The sequence below is a fragment of the Heterodontus francisci genome, chromosome 6, assembly GCF_036365525.1.
Source record: "Heterodontus francisci isolate sHetFra1 chromosome 6, sHetFra1.hap1, whole genome shotgun sequence".
NCBI lineage: Eukaryota > Metazoa > Chordata > Chondrichthyes > Heterodontiformes > Heterodontidae > Heterodontus > Heterodontus francisci.
The window spans coordinates 97673478-97693273 of NC_090376.1; the positions used below are offsets into that span (position 1 = coordinate 97673478).

Below are 19796 nucleotides of genomic sequence, written 5' to 3' on the forward strand. Positions count from 1 at the left end.
AAGTTGTAGTGGGTTATCTTCTTTCATTACCATTTTTGACTCATTGTGAAAGATACCTTTAGATAGACCCCTGTCTCAGTATGGGCATCAATGTAAAAAAAAAAGTCTAGCTATTGCCCATATCTGGGCTTGACTGCATCTCTCATTTCAGTGGGTAGATGAATAAAATGTGATTGGTGGTACTGTTGGTCATGAGACAGAATAAATTTGGGAAGCATCCAAATGGGTCTAGTGATCTTCCTAAAAAGACAGAACAGAGCTCGACTATGGCTAAAATTAAACTTGTCCAAACAATAATCTCTCACAAATTCAATAGGTCTCTGTGTAATAAAATCATTTTCATGCAATGGCAAACAGATATATGGATTGATCTGTACAAAATTTCTAATGCAACTAACAGTGCATATGCAACATTAGATATTAAATCTTTCTACAAAGAAACAGAAAAGATGCATATTTTAATCCCTTTCACTTCACAAAAGTTCTCTCAATTTCACCTGAATGATCTGCGAGGCTTTTGTGGTTTTTATAAACATAATAATACATTTACACTCGTTCATGTACTATGGCAATTTTCAACATCATTAGTGAAACAAGGTAAATATCCTAGCTTTGATGTTATTCTGTGCAGTACATTACCAGAATTTCAGTAAAGTAAAATTTTAATATTCATGAATTACAAAGGTACACACTTGTCAAGTAATTTCAATGCCTCAGACAATCATGTGCACATGTAGGTCTGTTACAGATCATGTTAGTACTTCAAGACAAGAGTTTCAGGCATGTACACATTCGTCCTCCCATCTGAAGATTGCAATCTGACTAAAATGGAGGTCCTCATTTTCCATAACACACAGTCGCACAGAGGGCAAGTGGCATACAGCTGTAGCAATGGCTCGATGTGATAATGACTTGAGATGTGAAGCTGCATGCAGGTGCTAATGGGCAGCAGGGGTTATATCGTCTTTAGCACACCATCTTCAGCCCCTGATAAAACCTCATGTTTTCCAGCCACTGTCCTGGCTTGAACTACATTGATCTGAACCACGGTATCCTATTTGATCCCCTATCCTCATTGTCTCAAAGCTCCCCTAACTTCCAACCTCTAACACTGCCAACCTCTGCCCCTGCCCAAGCTCATCTGCTGCTGAAGCCCTCATCCATAGCTTGGTCATCTCCATGTGTGACTAATCCAATGCAGTCTCCTATCCTCCACAAACTGCAGCTCATCTAAAACTTCGCTGCCTACATCCTACCCCACACTAAGTCCCACTGACTCATAGCTCCCACCCTTGCTGAACTACATAGGTTCCATTTCACCAATGCCTCCAACTCAAATTCTCATCCTCCTGGTTAAAATCCCCTCATAGCCTCGGCCTTCTTAGTCTCAAACATCCTCCAGCCTTAGTCATCCAATAGTGTAATTTCCTCTGACCTCACATGCATCCCATGCCTCCTTTCGCTCCAGTATTGATAACTGGTCTAAGCACTTTGGTCTGGAACTCCCTCTCTAAAGGCTCCAATTTTCTCCTCTCCGAAACCCTCCTCAAAACCAACCTCTTTGATGAAACGTTTGGCCATGCCTCATAAAATGTCCTCCTTCAACTCAGCCATTTATGTCTGTGAAACTTTCTAGGATATTTCCATGTATGAAAGGTGCTACATTAATGCAAACTGTTGTAGTTAATGAGCATTATACTCATGTTAGGTACAGCAGTTGGAGCTAAGTTTTGCAACATGCATTTGCACCCTCATTAATATTCTGAATCCATAAGTAAATTAATCCTCATAAATTGAAAGTTTCTTATTTAAATCCCATCAGAATGGAATTGGTATATTTAATGTAACTGTTCAAGAACCTCCTGACTTGGCAGAGTTGTAATCGAATAAAGGGCTTTCAGGTCTTCAATTTATTCCAGTGGAAATTCTAAGCAGCTGCTTGCACAGATGTGACAAGAATCCAAAATAACAGCCGTAATATTTCCTTTGAGATAGCCGGCTTAGCTATCTTCCTTCAAGCATTTCACTTTTTCAAAAAGTGATTGTGTAGAGAACCCCCTCCTGCACACTACTGAGGCCAGAATCTGTTTCAATTTAAATTTATGTCAAGTTACCATCTGTCAGATTAGGGGCATAGTATTGAAATTCTGCTCCAGGAATAAGTAATGTGCTTTCAACGTGACTGATTGAGTGTGACTGCCGATTTCAATAAATCAGATTAAAAACTGTCCAGATCCTGCCCCAACTCAAACCCTAAGCTCATGAAATAAAAGGGACAGCATGAATACGAAGTTGGCCAAATGACAGCAAACAGAGTAACGGTGAACAGTTATGTTTTGGACTGAAGGAAGGTTTACAGTGGGGTTCCCCAGCGGTTGATACTGGGACCACTGTTTTTCTTGATCGATATTAATGAGTTAGACTTCAGTGCACAGGGCACAGATTCAAAATCTGCAAATTATACAGAACTTGGTAGTTTAGTGACTTGTGAATCGGATAGTAACAGACCTCAAGAGGATATCGACAGGCTGGTGGATAGGGCAGACACATGGCACATGCAATTAAATACAGGGAAGTGTGAAGTGATACATCTTGGTAGGAAGAATGAGGAAAGGCAAGAGAAAATAAAGGATGCAATTCTAGAGGGGGTGCAGGAGCAGAGGGACCGAGGGGGAAATGTGTACAAATTGTTGAAGGTGGCAGGGAAGGTTGAGAAATCGGTTAATAGGACATTCGCGATCCTGGGCTTTATAAACAGAGGCATAGAGTACAAAAGCAAAAGTGCTATGTGAACCTTTAAAAAACACTGGTTTGCCCTCAACAGGAGTATTGTGTCCAATTCTGGGCACCGCACTTTAGGAAGGATGTGAAGGCATTGGAAAGGGTGCAGAAAAGATTTATGAGAATGGTTCTGCGGATGAGAGATTTGAGTGGATAAATTGGCTAGGCTGGGGCTGTCCTCCTGAGAAGGTTGAGAGGAGATTTGATAGAGGTGTTCAAAATCACAAATGGTGTGGACAGAGTAGATAGGGGGAACTGTTCCCATTGGCAAAATGGTGAAGAACTAGAGGACACCGATTTAAGGGGATTGGCAGAAGAACCACAGGCAACACGAGGAAAAACCTTTTACATAATGAGTGGTTCAGATATGGAATGCACTGGCAGTGTGTGCGCGCATGCGTGCGCATGAGGTGGGGGGGGGGGGGGTGGTCAGATTCAATCACGGCTTTCAAGAGCGAATTGGGTAATTAACTGAAGGGAAAAAAATTTGCAGGGCTACGGAAAAAAGACGGGCGAGTGGGACTTGCTGAGTTGCTCTTAGAGAGACAGCATCGACATGAAGGGCTGTATGCTTTCCTTATGTTATCATTTAAAATTTCAAAAATCCAAAACTGGTGATGTCTTCTTGGATGCATTGCAGGGTGATTTAACGATTTACTTATCGAAATTTTGAAGCACTTATGAAGACCTTATCAGGCCATGTGAGCCGCATGGAAGATGCAGGATCCCCAAAGACACATTGTATAGCGAGCTTGCCACTGGTATCAGACCCACCGTCCGTCCATGTCTCCGCTTTAAAGACGTCTGCAAACGCGACATGAAGTCCTGTGACATGGATCACAAGTCGTGGGAGTCAGTTGTCAACGATCGCCAGAGTTGGCGGGCAGCCATAAAGGCGGGGCTAAAGTGTGGCGAGTCGAAGAGACTTAGCAGTTGGCAGGAAAAAAGACAGAGGCGCAAGAAGAGAGCCAACTGTGTAACAGCCCCGACAAACAATTTCTTCTGCAGCACCTGTGGAAGAGCCTGTCACTCTAGAATTGGCCTTTATAGCCACTCCAGGTGCTGCTCCACAAACCACCGACCACCTCCAGGCGCTTACCCATTGTCTCTCGAGACAAGGAGGCCAAAGATGATGATCAGGCAATTAAAAAAACACTTCCAATGACCTTATAAAAAGCTGACCGAACAAGTGTCACTCATTTGGTTTAAAAGTATAACCTAGCTTGATGTATGCACCTAAAATTAAGCACAGCCACACATACTCTATTAAATGTCTCACTGAAATTTTCCTCATTCTTGGAATCATCACTGGAGAATATCAGAAGTTGACTGGCATAACTGGCAACACAAAAACTCACTTTAGATTTCTCTAATGTTGATAACTCTTGGAATAGTAGGAGCAATAAACCATGAGAATATGAGAGCATCGCTCAGTGAATGTGTTGACTTAGCTTGAACTTTTCCAGTATCATATGGATAATGACAACACTGTGATGTTGTTAGTAAAGCATCTGAAATAGCAATGTATTAATTCCCCAGAACTAACATGCTTGACTTAATGAGGACAAAACAGGACCAAATAAAAAGGTATAAAGATCTTGAAGGTCACATAATACAACAGTAAGTAGTATGTCAGACAAGCCCCCCACTTACCAAGAATGAGGAAAATTAATTTCGCCACATGAACATTGATTTTGGACTGTCGTTGAAGAAAGAACTTTCTTAAAAAAAAATTGGGGACTTCAGCTGGAGAGGGATTAGCACATCAACAGACAGTACTTCAAAAAGGACAAAAAGAGGCTATCCCCTGCTCCAATTTAATCCACAATGGACTTGTGATTACCAGCCATGGAAGGTGGAAAGGCGAGCTAAGATGGCCGAATAGACAAACCGACGTGGTCAGACCAGTTTGGGTCACATGACTGACGGAGTTTTTTTGAATTGGAACTTCCAACAAGGAATTTGAAATCAGAAAGCTGTTCTCTCCTGGACTGATAACACCTCTTTCCTGTCTGCTCTCATCTCGCTCTCACCAGCTTCAGAAACCATTGAAGACACATGAACCCCAAGAGAGAAAAGTCTCTTACGGTGAACAAGGTTTAATAATAATACTGAGCCCCAACGAAAAGCAAATCAACTTACAAAAGGACGACAGTGAGTTCTAAGCACAGTAAACAAGCAACTCTTCTGATATTGCCTCAAATCTCTCCATTTTATTTTTTGTCTGCTCTTTTCTGTCCCTATTTGCATGCATGTATCGCATGTGCTTGCTAGCATGGGGGCGGCGTACATCCGTAGGCATTAACTGTATTAGAGTTTAAATTTAAGGTTTAATAAATTTCACTTTTCTTCTTTAAACTGAAGAAAACCTGGTGTCCTCATTTTTTGCCTTATAATTGGAAGGCTGTTTACAAGGATTGATCAAAACACCGTTTAAAATTTATCCCTGTTACAAGACCAGATGAAGACAGTAAAAGACCCCTAGACACCTTTCTCACCTGGTCGTAACAAGCGCAATAGTTGGACATGATGGGATGAATGGTTTCCTTCCATGCAATAAATTTCTATGATTCTATTCTACAATACAATATACTGAATCATGTTTCCCATATTTCAGGCAACTGAATTATTTTTGTGCAACAAATGAACATACATATTAACATACGAACGAGGAGTAGGAGTAGGCTTTTCAGTCCCTCGAGCCTGCTCCGCCATTCAAAAAGATCATGGCTGATTGGTTTGTGAACACATCTCCACTTTTCTGCCTACCCAATACCCTTAAAATCACTTGTTTGTGAAGCGTCTGTATACCTCTGCCTTAAAAACATTCAATGACCCTGCCTCCACCGCTCTCTAAAGACGACTCACAACCCTCAGAAAAAAAATTTCTCCTCATCTCGATCTTCAAAACTCATTTGCTGTTGCATGTATAGTCTCTGTTTGAGTATACTGCATCTTGCCTGAAGGCCTGCTACCCAACCCAAACCCGATGATATGTGTCAGGTTCAGGTCAGGTCAGGTTGCGCTCTGGGTCTGGCATTCAAGCTCGGGTCGGGCCAGGTTGGACACGCTCTCTCACAGTTAAGTGGCTCCAATGTTAATTTAATTTTTAGACTAGAAAGGTTGTTTTGTTACAGTTACATTCAGCTTGTGCAGGTCAGCACAAAGTGAAAAACTGAAGGTAAATTAACTGATGGTCGGGTCGATTTTTTTTTTTGCAGACCCAAGCAGGCTCCCTTAATCTTGCCTACTTAAGACACAAACTAAAAAGGATGGATAGAGAAGTGGTGCTTTAGCTGCATAAACAGACCAGTTCAGTTGAGAGCATGCAGGATAATGTACTTTTCAAAAACACAATATACAGAAAAACAAACAATTCTCTGACAGTTAAAGGTGATCAGGAATAACATTCATAATTTAGACTAATATAGCCATGCTTAAAAAGATGAAACATAGGGTGTTTGTTTCAAAGGAATTTTGCACGGTTGGTTATATTTGTCATGAATAATGCTGGCATCAAGGATCAGATAAGCTATCTGCCATAGCACATGAGGTCACAGTTGATGTCACCTCGTCTTGTCCAATACTCTGGTATTAGAAAGCATGGGGATGGAAGCGATTTGCACTTCGAAAAAATCCTGACTTTTGAGTTTGACTCTCTCATTTTTGCTAGGTTCAAATTTTTACGCCGATAGCAAAAGATAAACAGCCTTCTTGATTTTGACTGAGGCGAAGTAGTGTAGGAATCCAGTTATGGTTCTGCTTTGAGTGACATTAATCACAGCTCACACAAGCAGTAAGAAAAAAAACTGCTATCCTTCCTCCAGAGTAGAAAAAGTCTTGACCTCTTTGTTTTCCTGAGTGCAATGAAAAAGAAATATAACTAACATTGGTCCACCTTCATTCTTTGTAACAGTATATCCTCAAACATTACTGGAGTTGAGCTAAGGCCTGAACAAGTGCTGAGAATACTGCCCAAGACATTCCCTCAAGATATTTCAAACAGGTGATGTTGGTCGACTTATTAACCCACTTGAGCCATAGTGAAGTCTTTTGCACATTAGCTTGAAGGCCTGCTCAGGTTGGGAAAAAGAACTCAACCCGAACCCGACCAAACCACAGCAGACCTGAACCTGACCCGACCATCCCTTTATTTACCTTCCTGACACCGAACCTGCAGTAAGCTGCAGTACGTATGCGATGACATCATAGTGACTTCACTTGCTCACTGCGCAGACTCAGTTTCATCCCGGACTCTCAGGCAAGTTTTTAATTTCAATACCTACCAGCAGAGCACTTAATGTGGCTCCGGCCCAACCCGGACCTGGAAGAGGGGCCCGACCCAATACATGTCGTCAGGTCCGGGTAGGGTAGCAGGCCTTTACATTAGGTGGTTTTTGACCATGACAGTGGATAGCTTAACAAAACCAAATGTACTTCCAGTGAAGCCTGAGGCAATGCATAAATTGCAACACATGACAGGACAGTTTCCTCTTTCAAAAAACGAAAAGTACCTTAAAAGGTAAGCAATTTCTTCCTGTTGAATTCAGCAACTTCCACAATCAAATGGATACTGTCCAGTAGTACTCAGCACAGGCGAATGAGGGAAACTTTTGCTAAGACCCCATTTGCTCAGTCATATTCATCACAGGTATCATTCACAACTTCTTGTGCCGAATCAAAACAAGGAACTTTATGTGGCAAGAAATCAGAATCCCAGATCACAAAGTCTGATAGACAACTGGCATTTGAACTTCATCTGCTTCAAAAGTTGAGACCACAGCATCCAAGAACTATTTAAGATCAAAGATTCATAGAATGTTTAAGGAACAGAAAGAGGCCACTTGGCCCATCGTGTCTGTGCCAGACGAAAAACGATCCACCTATTCTAATCCCACCTTCCAGCATTTGGTCCGTAGCCCTGCAGATTACGGCACTTGAGGTGCATGTCCAGACTCCTTTTGAATGAATTGACGGTCTCTGCCGCAACTACCCTTTCAGGCAGTGAGTTCCAGACTCCCACCACCCTCTGGGTGAAAAAGTTTTTCCTCATCTTCCCTCTAATTTTTCTACCAATCAATTAAAATCTATGCCCCTCATCACTGACCTCTCTGCTAACGTGAATAGACCCTTTACATCCACTCTATCCAGGCCCCTCACAATTTTGTACATCTCAATCAAATCTCCCCTCAGCATTCTCTGTTGCAAGGAGAAGAACTGCAGCCTATCCAATCTTGCCTCATAGCTGCATTTTTCCAGTCCTGGCACACTGTCATCATGCACACTAAGAAGTCATAAATTTGTGGAAGAAGCAGGTGAAGCTCCAAATTTAGGATCAACAGTGATCCAGATCACCTATGCAAACGACAGGATATGGAAGATTTAAATTCCAGCAAAATGAACACAGGCTTGGGATAGACGAACAAGTTAAGATGTTCACATGTTAAATAGAGATAAGAAAGGCCTTTTGACCTATCTTAGTTCATCCACCCGGAAAGGCCCAACACAGTCCCTGATTACACCATTTCAACGCTTTCATTATTATTCCAATGCTATCTTGGAAGTCCAATAAATCTGTTTATCACTGGGTAAAGAACGTCCGAGCATCAGATCTAAATTCACCTTTGATCAGTGTGAACTTGGGTCCATTTATCCTACTTTCTCAATTGAAGTAGTTTTCTAAATTTACCTTTTCCAGAACATGAAATACCTTATCATCTTATTCACTTGTTTCAGTTTTTCCTCAAAAGAGTTCAGACACTAAAAAAAAATCAGTCTCTGGCTCTTCACTGAACCAACTGCTCCAACACTGCAATGTCCCCTTTATCTTGACAAGCAAAACTGGGCACAGTAGTCAAGGTATGTTCTAATATTTGCTCCAGTTATTTAAGAATCTAAGTAACATGACAGAAAAAATTACCAATGAATTCAGATGAAAATCACAACACAAACTTCGTCCACCTGTAGTCACAAATAAAAAGCCTCCAGGGACCAAGCATCATTTGAGATATCCTCCCACTAGGCTACAAACACCCACAAGCAACCACCCACCAGGTGTCCCACGAGTGAACAGATTGGCTTCTACATTGAAACCTCATGGCTTGGTTCGAGTCTAGAATGACATGTTCTATGATTATGGACCCATATCCAAGACTACAGATGGCTCCTGACATTGTGCCTGCCTGGGACCACAGAATGAACTGGCAGAAACCGCATAGGAAGCCTGGAACTTGGAAGCCAAATGGAGTTCTCACCTTTCAGCAATTTCCCCACCCTGCTTGGAAAACAGCACTTTCCTGTCAAAAAGCATCTCATGAATTTGTTGCTGCAGCTCCTGAGAGAACTCTGACAAACACAGTCAAGAAAGACAGCAGAGCTTCGAAGAATTGGATTGTTCACTGGCAAATACAGCAGATGTGCTACACATTAGCCAAGTAAAACACCCCAAGTGAAGCTTCAGACTTCTGTGCAAGCCTATAGTGTTCAAAATGACAAGGTTTATATATTTTCCCCACAGTGAACACTAAACAGAAGGGGTTCGTGATTTGATTATTTAAGTAGCCAACCGTAACAGAAATTTGCCCAGCCCAGAATTTAATGGAACGGCAGCAATAAAGGCTGCAATTTGGTATAATGCGTAAGCCTGCATTCTGCTTCTTTCCTGCTCATTTCCAGAAATGCAACAGGAGAGAATTCCAATCCCTTAAAACATTGTTTTCACTGGTAGAGATGCACCTTTGTTTCTTTCATTAATCTCCAGTACTAACTGCGAAAACAAATCTCCTTCAAGTTGAAGTCAGAGCTGCGGCAAAGGTGAGAGAAAACTTGACGCATGAAACTTAGAAAAAAGCAAACTCCAAATTGCAAAGAACCAAACATTTTTGGATTAAAACATTTCCCTCAAAAAAATAAGAGCAAGGCAAACATCAATCATAAAAAACAGACCAAAGGGTTTTTAAAGATATCAAGAGCAAAAAAATCTGATAGTTGCACCAAAAAAAATCATTTACGCAGCTTACAATTTCTCCTCTCTTGATTGCATCTCAAGTGACAATGTCCTTAAGATACCAATAAAAATATTTAAAAGGCACTCACATATTCATGTCACAATATTTGGCTCATATTTCTGCGCGTCTCATCTCCTAGCACAATTAAATGGGAAATCTATGCACAAATATTGGGAAAAAAGGTCAGATATTCTGGGTTTAGAATGGTCTTTCAAAGGAGCAGCAACTTAATCATTATGTAAATAAACCTAAAGACAGGCAACAATAACACTTTAGAAAACTAAAAACTTCAGACTAACTGGTCCACAGTCCATACTTGTAACAGATGTTAAGTCTCTTAGTGCATTGCAAAGGGTCCAAAGCCCATTTGATGCCCACTTTTCTAAATTAGTTTCAAAGTTAGTGCCAGGCCAGCAACATTCAGAAAATCGGGTCTAACCAGCACTTCTGAAAGGGACTACTTGTCACCAAAAAGGCAAGCTTAACAAAATAAATTATTTATTCGCATGTGGACTGGGAGGTGCAGGAGTGCTCCTTCAGCTTTGCATTAACAGGCATTGCTGCTGGCCACCACACACCCATCCCTCCTCCCCAATTGATTCCTGGTCCCCCCTCCCAATCGCTCCTTTTCTGTCTGAATTGTTCCCCGCTTATGTCTGTTTTCAGCCTGTTGCAAGACCTACCTGAGGACCATTGCTGGCAACACAGTGGCCTGAAATTCAAGTGATCGTCAGCAATGAACTACCTGGAGATGTTCAGCAGACATCTGCAGTTCACCAGTCTGAGGTAAATGAAACCCAGTGCTACCTTGAAAGAGGAGATGGCTCAGGTACAGTTGAGGTACATTTACACCAGGAGGAATGGTAGGGCAACCAAAGCTCAGTGCAAGGTAAAGAGACAGAGGAAGATGAAGCAGAAAAGGGAGCATATGACAGATGTCAGGTTGTTAATACAAGTGAGAACCAGGCTAAAAATAGAAAGCTCAGAAGGGAAGTGAAAAAAGAAATGAGCAGCAAAAAGAGAGTACAAGAGACTGGCAGCCAACGTAAAATGGAATCCAAAAGTTGATCAGCATATAAACAGTAAATGGTAGCAAGAGGAGGGTGGGACCGATTAGGGACCAAAAAGGAGACTGACACGTGGAAACAGAGGGCATGACTGAGATGCTAAATGAGCACTCTGCATCCGTCTTTACCAAGGAAGAGGATGCTGCCAATGTCATGGCAACAGAAATAGTTGAGATACTAAATGGGCTAAAAATTGATAAAGCGGATGAACTAGAAAGGGTGGCTACACTTCAAGTTGATAGGTTACTAGGACCGATAGGATGCATCCGAGGATTTTGAAGGACGGCACAGTGGTTAACACCACAACCTCACAGCTCCAGCGACCCGGGTACTGCCTGTGAGGAGTTTGCAAGCTCTCCCTGTGACCGCGTGGGTTTCCGCCCGGTGCTCCGGTTTCCTCCCACAGCCAAAGACTTTCAGGTCGACAGGCAAATTGTAAATTGCTCCTAATGTAGGGAGGTGGTAGGAGAATGGTGGGGATGTGGTAGGGAATATGGGATTAATGTCGGATAAATGGGTGGTTGTTGGTCGGCACAGACTCGGTGGGCCGAAGGGCTTGTTTCAGTGCAGTATCTCTCTATGACTAAGTAAGGCAGAAACTGTGGAGGTACTGGGCAGCCCCCGGTCAGTAAGGTTCTGTCCCGCCACAGTCCACCTGCTTCAATGGGTGCTTGGAGCTCAGGGTCATTGCCCGACAAATGGACTGGAACACCGCACCAAACAGCACGACAAAAAAAGGAAAGAAGGTACCAGCTCTTCGTTTTGCAAGCAGGAACGTCAGAACTATGTGTCCTGACCAGTTGGAAGACCTTACACAAATCAATGATTCTCGGAAGACCGCCATCAATAACAACGAGCTCAGCAGACTCAATGTGGACATTGCAGCACTTCAGGAGACACGCTCTCGGAGATCCGCTCGCAGGGAGGCAAGACTGCACCTTCTTCTGGCAGGGTAGGGATCCTGAAGAACCAAGGCAGCATGGAGTGGGCTTCGCCATCAGAAACTCTTTGCTCAGCATGACAGAACCACCCTCAAATGACTTGGAACGCATACTGTCCATCCGACTGTTCACCGCCTCTGGTCCAGTACACCTACTCAGCATCTATGCTCCAACACTCTGCTCCCCACCTGAAGCTAAAGACCAGTTCGACGAGGAACGCCATAATATCATTAGTAGCATCCCCAATACCGAACACCTGTTCCTGCTGGGGGATTTTAATGCCAGAGTTGGGGCAGACCATGACTCATGGCCCTCCTGCCTTGGGCGCCATGGCATTGGAAGGATGAATGAGAATGGACAGGAGACTGCTTGAGTTGTGTACCTATCATAACCTCGGCATCACCAACTCGTTCTTTCACACTAAACCCTGTCACCAGATTTCTTGGAGACACCCAAGATTACGTAGTTGGCACCAGATGGACCTCATCGTCACAAGGCGAGCCTCTTTAAACAGCGTTCAAATCACACGCAGCTTCCACAGTGCGGACTGCGACACCATCCACTCCCTGGTGTGCAGCAAGGTTAGACTCAAACCAAAGAAGCAGCATCACTCCAATCAGAAGGGCCGCCCGCGCATCAACACCAGCAGAATCTCTAAACCACAGCTGTTAGATAGGTTTCTAAATTCACTTGAAAAAGCCCTTCAGAACACTCCACAGGGGATGCAGAGACCAAGTGGGCCCACATCAGAGACGCCATCTATGACTCAGCAATGACCACCTATGGCAAATGTGTAAGGCGAAATGTAGACTGGTTTCAATCTCACTTTGTAGAGCTGGAACCTGTCATAGCCATTAAGCGCATTGCACTGCTGGATTACAAGAAAGCCCCCAGCAAGTTAACATCCGTAGCACTTAAAGCAGCCAGAAGTGCTGGCACAAAGAACAGCCAGGCGCTGCGCAAATGACTAATGGCAACACCTATACAGTCATATTCAGCTGGCCTCAGACACCAGAAACATCAGAGGAATGTTTGATGGCATGAAGAGAGCTTTTGGGCCAACCATCAAGTAGATCACCCCCCTAAAATCTAAATCGGGGACACAATCACTGACCAACGCAAGCAAATGGACCGCTGGGTGGAGCACTACCTAGAACTATACTCCAGGGAAAATGTTGTCACTGAGACTGCCCTCAATGCAGCCCAGTCTCTGCCAGTCATGGACGAGCCGGACGTACAGCAAACAAAATCAGAACTCAGCGATGCCACTGATTCTCTAGCCAGCGGAAAAGCCCCTGGGAAGGACGGCATTACTTCTGAAATAATCAAGAGTGCCAAGCCTGCTATACTTTCAACACTCTACGAACTGCTCTGCCTGTGCTGGGACGAGGGAGCAGGACCTCAGGACATGCGCGATGCCAATATCATCACCCTCTATAAGAACAAGGGTGACCGCGGTGACTGCAATAACTACCGTGGAATCTCCCTGCTCAGCATAGTGGGGAAAGTCTTCGCTCAAGTCGCTTTAAACTGGCTCCAGAAGCTGGCTGAGCACGTCTACCCTGAGGCACAGTGTGGCTTTCGAGCAGAGAGATCCACCGTTGACATGCTGTTCTCCCTTCGCCAGCTACAGGAGAAATGCCGTGAACAGATGCCCCTCGACGTTGCTTTCATTGATCTCGCCAAAGCCTTTGACCTCGTCAGCAGACGTGGTCTCTTCAGACTACTAGAAAAGATCGGATGTCCACCAAAGCTACTAAGTATCATCACCTCATTCCATGACAATATGAAAGGCACAATTCAGCATTGCGACGCCTCATCAGACCCCTTTCCTATCCTGAGTGGTGTGAAACAGGGCTGTGTTCTCGCACCAACACTGTTTGGGATCTTCTTCTCCCTGCTGCTCTCACATGCGTTCAAGTCGTCAGAAGAAGGAATTTTCCTCCACACAAGATCTGGTGGCAGGTTGTTCAACCTTGCCCGTCTAAGAGCGAAGACCAAAGTATGCAAAGTCCTCATCAGGGAACTCCTCTTTGCTGACGATGCTGCATTAACATCTCACTCTGAAGAGTGTCTGCAAAGACTCATCGACAGGATTGCGGCTGCCTGCAACAGATTTGGCCTAACCATCAGCCTCAGGAAAACGAACATCATGGGGCAGGACGTCAGAAATGCTCCATCCAACAATATTGGCGACCACGCTCTGGAGGTGGTTCAAGAGTTCACCTACCAAGGCTCAACTATCACCAGTAACCTGTCTCTCGATGCAGAAATCAACAAGCACATGGGAAAGGCTTCCACTGCTATGTCCAGACTGGCCAAGAAAGTGTGGGAAAATGGCGCACTGACACGGAACACAAAAGTCCGAGTGTATCAAGCCTGTGTCCTCAGTACCTTGCTCTATGACAGCGAGGCCTGGACAACGTATGTCAGCCAAGAGCGACGTCTCAATTCATTCCATCTTCGCTGCCTCCGGAGAATCCTTGGCATCAGGTGGCAGGACTGTATCTCCAACACTGAAGTCCTCGAGGCGGCCAACATCCCCAGCACATACACCCTACTGAGCCTGCGGCGCTTGAGATGGCTTGGCCATGTGAGCCGCACGGAAGATGGCAAGATCCCCAAGGACACATTGTACAGCGAGCTCGTCACTGGTATCAGACCCACCGGCCGTCCATGTCTCCGCTTTAAAGACGTCTGCAAACGTGACATAAGGTCCTGTGACATTGATCACAAGTCCTGGGAGTCAGTTGCCAGCGATCACCAGAGCTGACGGGCAGCCATAAAGGCGGGGCTAAAGTGTGGCGAGTCAAAGAGACTTAGCAGGTGTCAGGAAAAAAGATAAAAGCTCAAGGAGAGAGCCAACTGTGTAACAGCCCCGACAACCAATTTTATCTGCAGCACCTGTGGAAGAGTCTGTCACTCTGGAATTGGCCTTTATAGCCACTCCAGGCGCTGCTTCACAAACCACTGACCACCTCCAGCCGCTGATCCATTGTCTCTCGAGACAAGGAGGCCAAAGAAGAAGAACTGGCTACAATCATGCAATCCTCCTTAGATACAGGGGTAATTCCAGACAAATGGAGAATTGCAAATGTTCGGCTTGTTTGAAAAAGGGTTCAAGGATAAACCCAGCAACTACATGCTGCTTAGATTAACCTTAGTGGTGGGAAAGCTTTTAGAAATGATAATCTGGGATAAAATTATGGTTCACTTGGACAAGTTTGGATTACTTAAGGAAAGCCAGCATGGATTTGTTAAGTGTAAATTGTGTTGAACTAATTCGATTGAGGTTTTGGATGAGATAACAGAGGGTCATGAGAGTGATGGTGTCAATGTGGTGTATACGGACTTCCGAAAGGCATTTGATAAAGTGCCACGTACCAGGCTTGTCAGCCAAGTTGAAGCCCATGGAATAAAAGGGATAGAGGTAGCATGGATGAGAAGTTGGCTGACTAACAAGAAACAGTAGTGATGAATGGCTTTTATTTGGACCCAAGAACATAAGAACTAGGAGGAGTAGGCAATATAGTCCCTCGAGCCTGCTCTGCCATTCGATACGATCATGGCTGATCTCATCTTCATCTCAACTCCACTTTCCTGCCCGTTCTCCAAAACCCTTCAACCCATTACTAATGAAAAATCTGTCTACCTCCTCCTTAAATTTACCGCACTCTGGGGTAAGTGAATTCCACAGACACACAACCCTTTGAGCGAAATAATTTCTCCTCATCTCAGTTTTAAATTTGCTACCTCTTATCCTAAAATTATGGCCTCTCATTCTAGATTGTCCCACCAGAGGAAACATCCTCTCTCCGTCTACGTCGTCAATCCCCTTGATCATTTTCTATACCTCAATTAGATCTCCTCTCATTCTTCTAAACTCTAGAGAGTAAAAGCCTAAACTGCTCAATCTCTCTTCATAAGACAAACCCCTCACCTCTAGAATCAATCTAATGAGCCTCCTCTGAACTGCCTCCAATGCAACTACATCCCTCCTCAAGGGGACCAAAACTGTATGCAATACTCCAGGTGCGGTCTCACTAATGCCTTGTACAGTTGCAGCAACATTTCCCTACTCTTGTACTCTATTCCTTTAGCAATAAATGCCAAAATTCCACTTGCCTTCCTTATTATCTGCTGCACCAGCATACTAGTTTTCTGCGATTTATGCACGAGGACACCTAGATCCCTCTGCACCGAAGCACTCTGAAGTTTCTCTCCATTTAGATAATAATTTGCCTTTCTATTCTTCCGACCAAAATGGAGAACCTCACAGTTATCCACGTTAAACTCCATCTGCCAAATTTTGGCCCATTCACCTAACCTATCCATATCCATTTGTAAACTTCCGATTTCTTTATTGCAACTTACTATCCCACTTATTTTAGCGTCATCTGCAAATCTGGCTATAGTACCTTCTATCCCTGCATCCAAGTCATTAATATAAATTGTAAATAGTTGGGGCTTGAGGACCAAACCCGGTGGCACCCCATCAGTTACATCTTGCCAACCAGAAAAGGACCCATTTATCCCGACACTATGTTTTCTGTTGGTTAGCCAATCTTCTATCCAAGGACTGAAGGTAAATAGTGGCGGTTCCCCAGGGGTCAGTATTCGGACCACTACTTTTCTTGATCTATATTAATGAGTTAGACTTGGATGTACAGGGCACAAATTCAAAATTTGCAAATTACATAAAACTTGATAGTTCACTATATTATCAGTTGGATAGTGAAAGACTTTAAGAGGATGGCGGCAGGCTGTTGGAAGGAGCAGAATGCGGCAGATGAAATTTAACAGAGAAATGTAAACTGATATTTTCGTAGGAAGAATGAGAGGCAATTTAAAATAATGGGGACAATTCTAAAGTGGGTGCTGGAAAAGAGACACCTGGGGGTTTATGTGCACGAATCGTTGAAGGTGGGTGGCATGGCAGTTTGAAAAAGTCGTTGAAAAAAAAATACAAGACCCTGAGCTTTGTAAATCGAGGCATGGAGTACAATACCTAGGAAGTTATGAACACCTTTATAAAACATTGGTACAGCCTTAACTGGAGTAGTGTGTCCAATCCTGGGCGCCGCACTTTGGGAAGGATGTGAAGGGATTAGAGACGGTGGAGCAAAGAAACATTCGGGGGATGTGGACGTCGCTGGCTGGGCCAGCATTTGTTGCCATCCAATTGCCTTGAAAAGGCGGTGGTGAGCTGCCTTCTTGAACCGCTGCCTTCTTAAAGCGCTGCAGTCTGTCTGGTATAGGTACACCAACAGTACTGTTAGGAAGGGAATCCTAGGATTTTGACCTGGCGACAGTGAAGCAACAGCGATATAGTTCCAAGTCAGGATGCTGTAGCGCTTGGAGGGGAACTTACAGGTAGTGGTGTTGCCATGCATCTGCTGCCCTTGCCCTCTATGTGGTAGATGTCGCGCGTTTGGAAGGTACTGTCGTTTAAACTGGCTTGGGTGAGTTGTTGCAGTGCATCGTGTAGATGGTAAACACTACTGCCACTGTGCGCCACTGGTGGAGCAAGTAAATGCTGAAGGTGGTGGATGGGGTGTCAGTAAAGTGGGCTGCTTTGTCCTGGATGGTGATCAGCTTTTTGAGTTTTGTTGGAGCTGCACCATCCAGGCAAGTGGACAGTATTCCATCACACTCCTGACTTGTGCTTTGTTGATGGACAGGCACTGGGTAGACAGAAGGTGTTAGCCGCTGCAGAATTTCCAGCCGCTGACCTGTTCTTGCAGCCACACCATGTGTGTGGCTGGTCCAGTTCAGTTTCTGGTCAATGGTGACCCCCAGGATGCTGACAGTGGGGGATTTAGCGATGGTAATGCCATTGAACATCAAGGGGAGATGGTTAGATTCTCTCTTGTTTGAGATGGTTATTGCCTGGCACTTGTGTGGCACGAATGTTACTTGCCACTTATCAGCCCATGCCTGGATGTTGTCCAGGTCTTAATTTGCGATAATGGTTTCAGGGATGAGTGACTTCAGTTACGTGGACAGACTGGAGAAGGTGGGATTGCTGTCGTTAGAGAAGAGACGGTTGAGAGGAAATTTGGTAGAAGTGTACTAAATTATGAGGAGTCCAGACAGAGTAAATGGACAGAAACTCTTCCCACTGGCAGAAGGATTGCGAACCAGACGACACAGATTTACAGAACCAAAGGCAACAGAAGGAAAATCCTTTTTATGCAATGAGTAGGTATGATCTGGAATTCATTGTCTGAAAGAGCACTGGATGGCTTTCAAAAGAGAACTGGATAAGTACCCTGAAGGGAAAAAGAAACTGCAGGGCGACAGGGAAAGAGTTGGGGATGGGACCAGCAAAATTGCTCTTGCAGAGAGCTGGCATGGACTCAACAGGCCTCCTCCTGTGTTTTAACTATTTTATGATATCACGGTGGCCTTGGGCCACAGGGATCACAAGGTGACCCAAATCAATATCGAAATCTTTCTGTATACATTAGTGACCACAGATTTTAAACCATAATCTTTAGAGTAACTGCATTCTAAAGATATTTTAGACTTTTTGGAAAAATGCTAATATTTTGGGGCTGAAACTTTAAGATTTGAAATTTCTCTGAGCAATGCAATTTACAAAGGCCCGTTAGGCTCTTACCACCCCAATGAGTTATTTGTGATAAATTCTTTAGAAAATGTAGTTAGATCATGACCCTTTAAGGATGATGATTACTGATGTGATGTTTTAAGATCAACAAGATCAGGTTGACCGCACCCCCTCAACTGTTGATGAACTTTTTTTCAGCTGTCTGAACTGAAATAGTCACCTTAATTAGAATGTCTCAGTCAGGACAAAGTTAAATTCCACAAAGAGAACAATAATTAGTATCAATTATTTACCTGCAAAACCAATTAACCAGAATTTGCTGAAAAAAAATAGCATCTGAATGTGTTAATGTGAAAATTAGCCAGCTACTCGTGAATGATTTGTGCCACTCCATCATTAGCTTTGCAAAAATGGCAACTCACCTTTAACCTCCCGATCAGTCTCACAAAGTTGCTGTATTTGAGCATTAATTGCCCATTAAGTGCGATACTTAAACTTAAGTCTAGTATTTAACAGTACAAGTCCCCCTTAAATGACATGATAATTATTAATGACTGCCCATCAAGCTCTTTTGGCCCAAAAAATGAATAATGAAAAGGGTACAACCTCATTCCATAAGAATTACTCTGGAGATTTAAAAATGTTCACTTTTTAATTAACAATCTTACTTATCCTGTTTTTCCCTCTCAGTCCAAACTTTCTTCCCTCCAATTTCATCCACTCCAATTCACCCTCCTAGTCAGTCCTTCCTGTTTATTTCTCAATCCTTAAATCCTATTGATTGAAGAGATAAACTGTTGATCCTATCATTCACAAAGGTCCACGATGCTGCCCTTGCCTGTTATCAACTCGTAGTTCCAGTAACTTTGCACTGCTCCAGTAAATTTCAGCCAATATGTATCCATCTCCATCAAAATAATTAGACAAAAGACTATTTTTTTTTTCCAAATGGGCACTGTATTAAATGAAAGTGTGCATGTGAGCAAACAGAAAAATCTGCTAACACACAGCAATGACAAGTTGCTTGATGCTTTTTGGTACTCGATGTTGAACTGTCAGGTGAAAACAAAGATAGATGCCCCAATTCTTCATAGTTAAAATATTATGCATTAGAGAAATACTAAGACCAAATGCAAGATGTCTTGATTTTTTGGTAATATGCGTGCTCATGAAAATCTACAACATTGCAGATTGGTCTCATCCACATGGTCAGCTACCTCTGATATACTATTAATACATCAGATTTCAATGTAGCAATAGTTCATTTCGACAAAACTGAAATAACTGATTACATTCCTAACCACCCGACCCCTGTTCAAAAAGGCCTGCTGCTTACAATGACAGACTGGTGCATTATTGATGCGTGGAAAAACAAGACAATTTGACACGCAAGATAATTTAAAGAAAACTCCTCATAGATGAAAATACA

At 43.4% G+C, this 19796-nt stretch overlaps 1 protein-coding gene across 1 annotated transcript in view; it reads right to left on the reverse strand.

Moving 5' to 3' along the window:
* The window catches only part of tdrd3 (tudor domain containing 3), a 193968-nt gene that overhangs the window by 29050 nt on the left and 145122 nt on the right, over positions 1-19796 (reverse strand).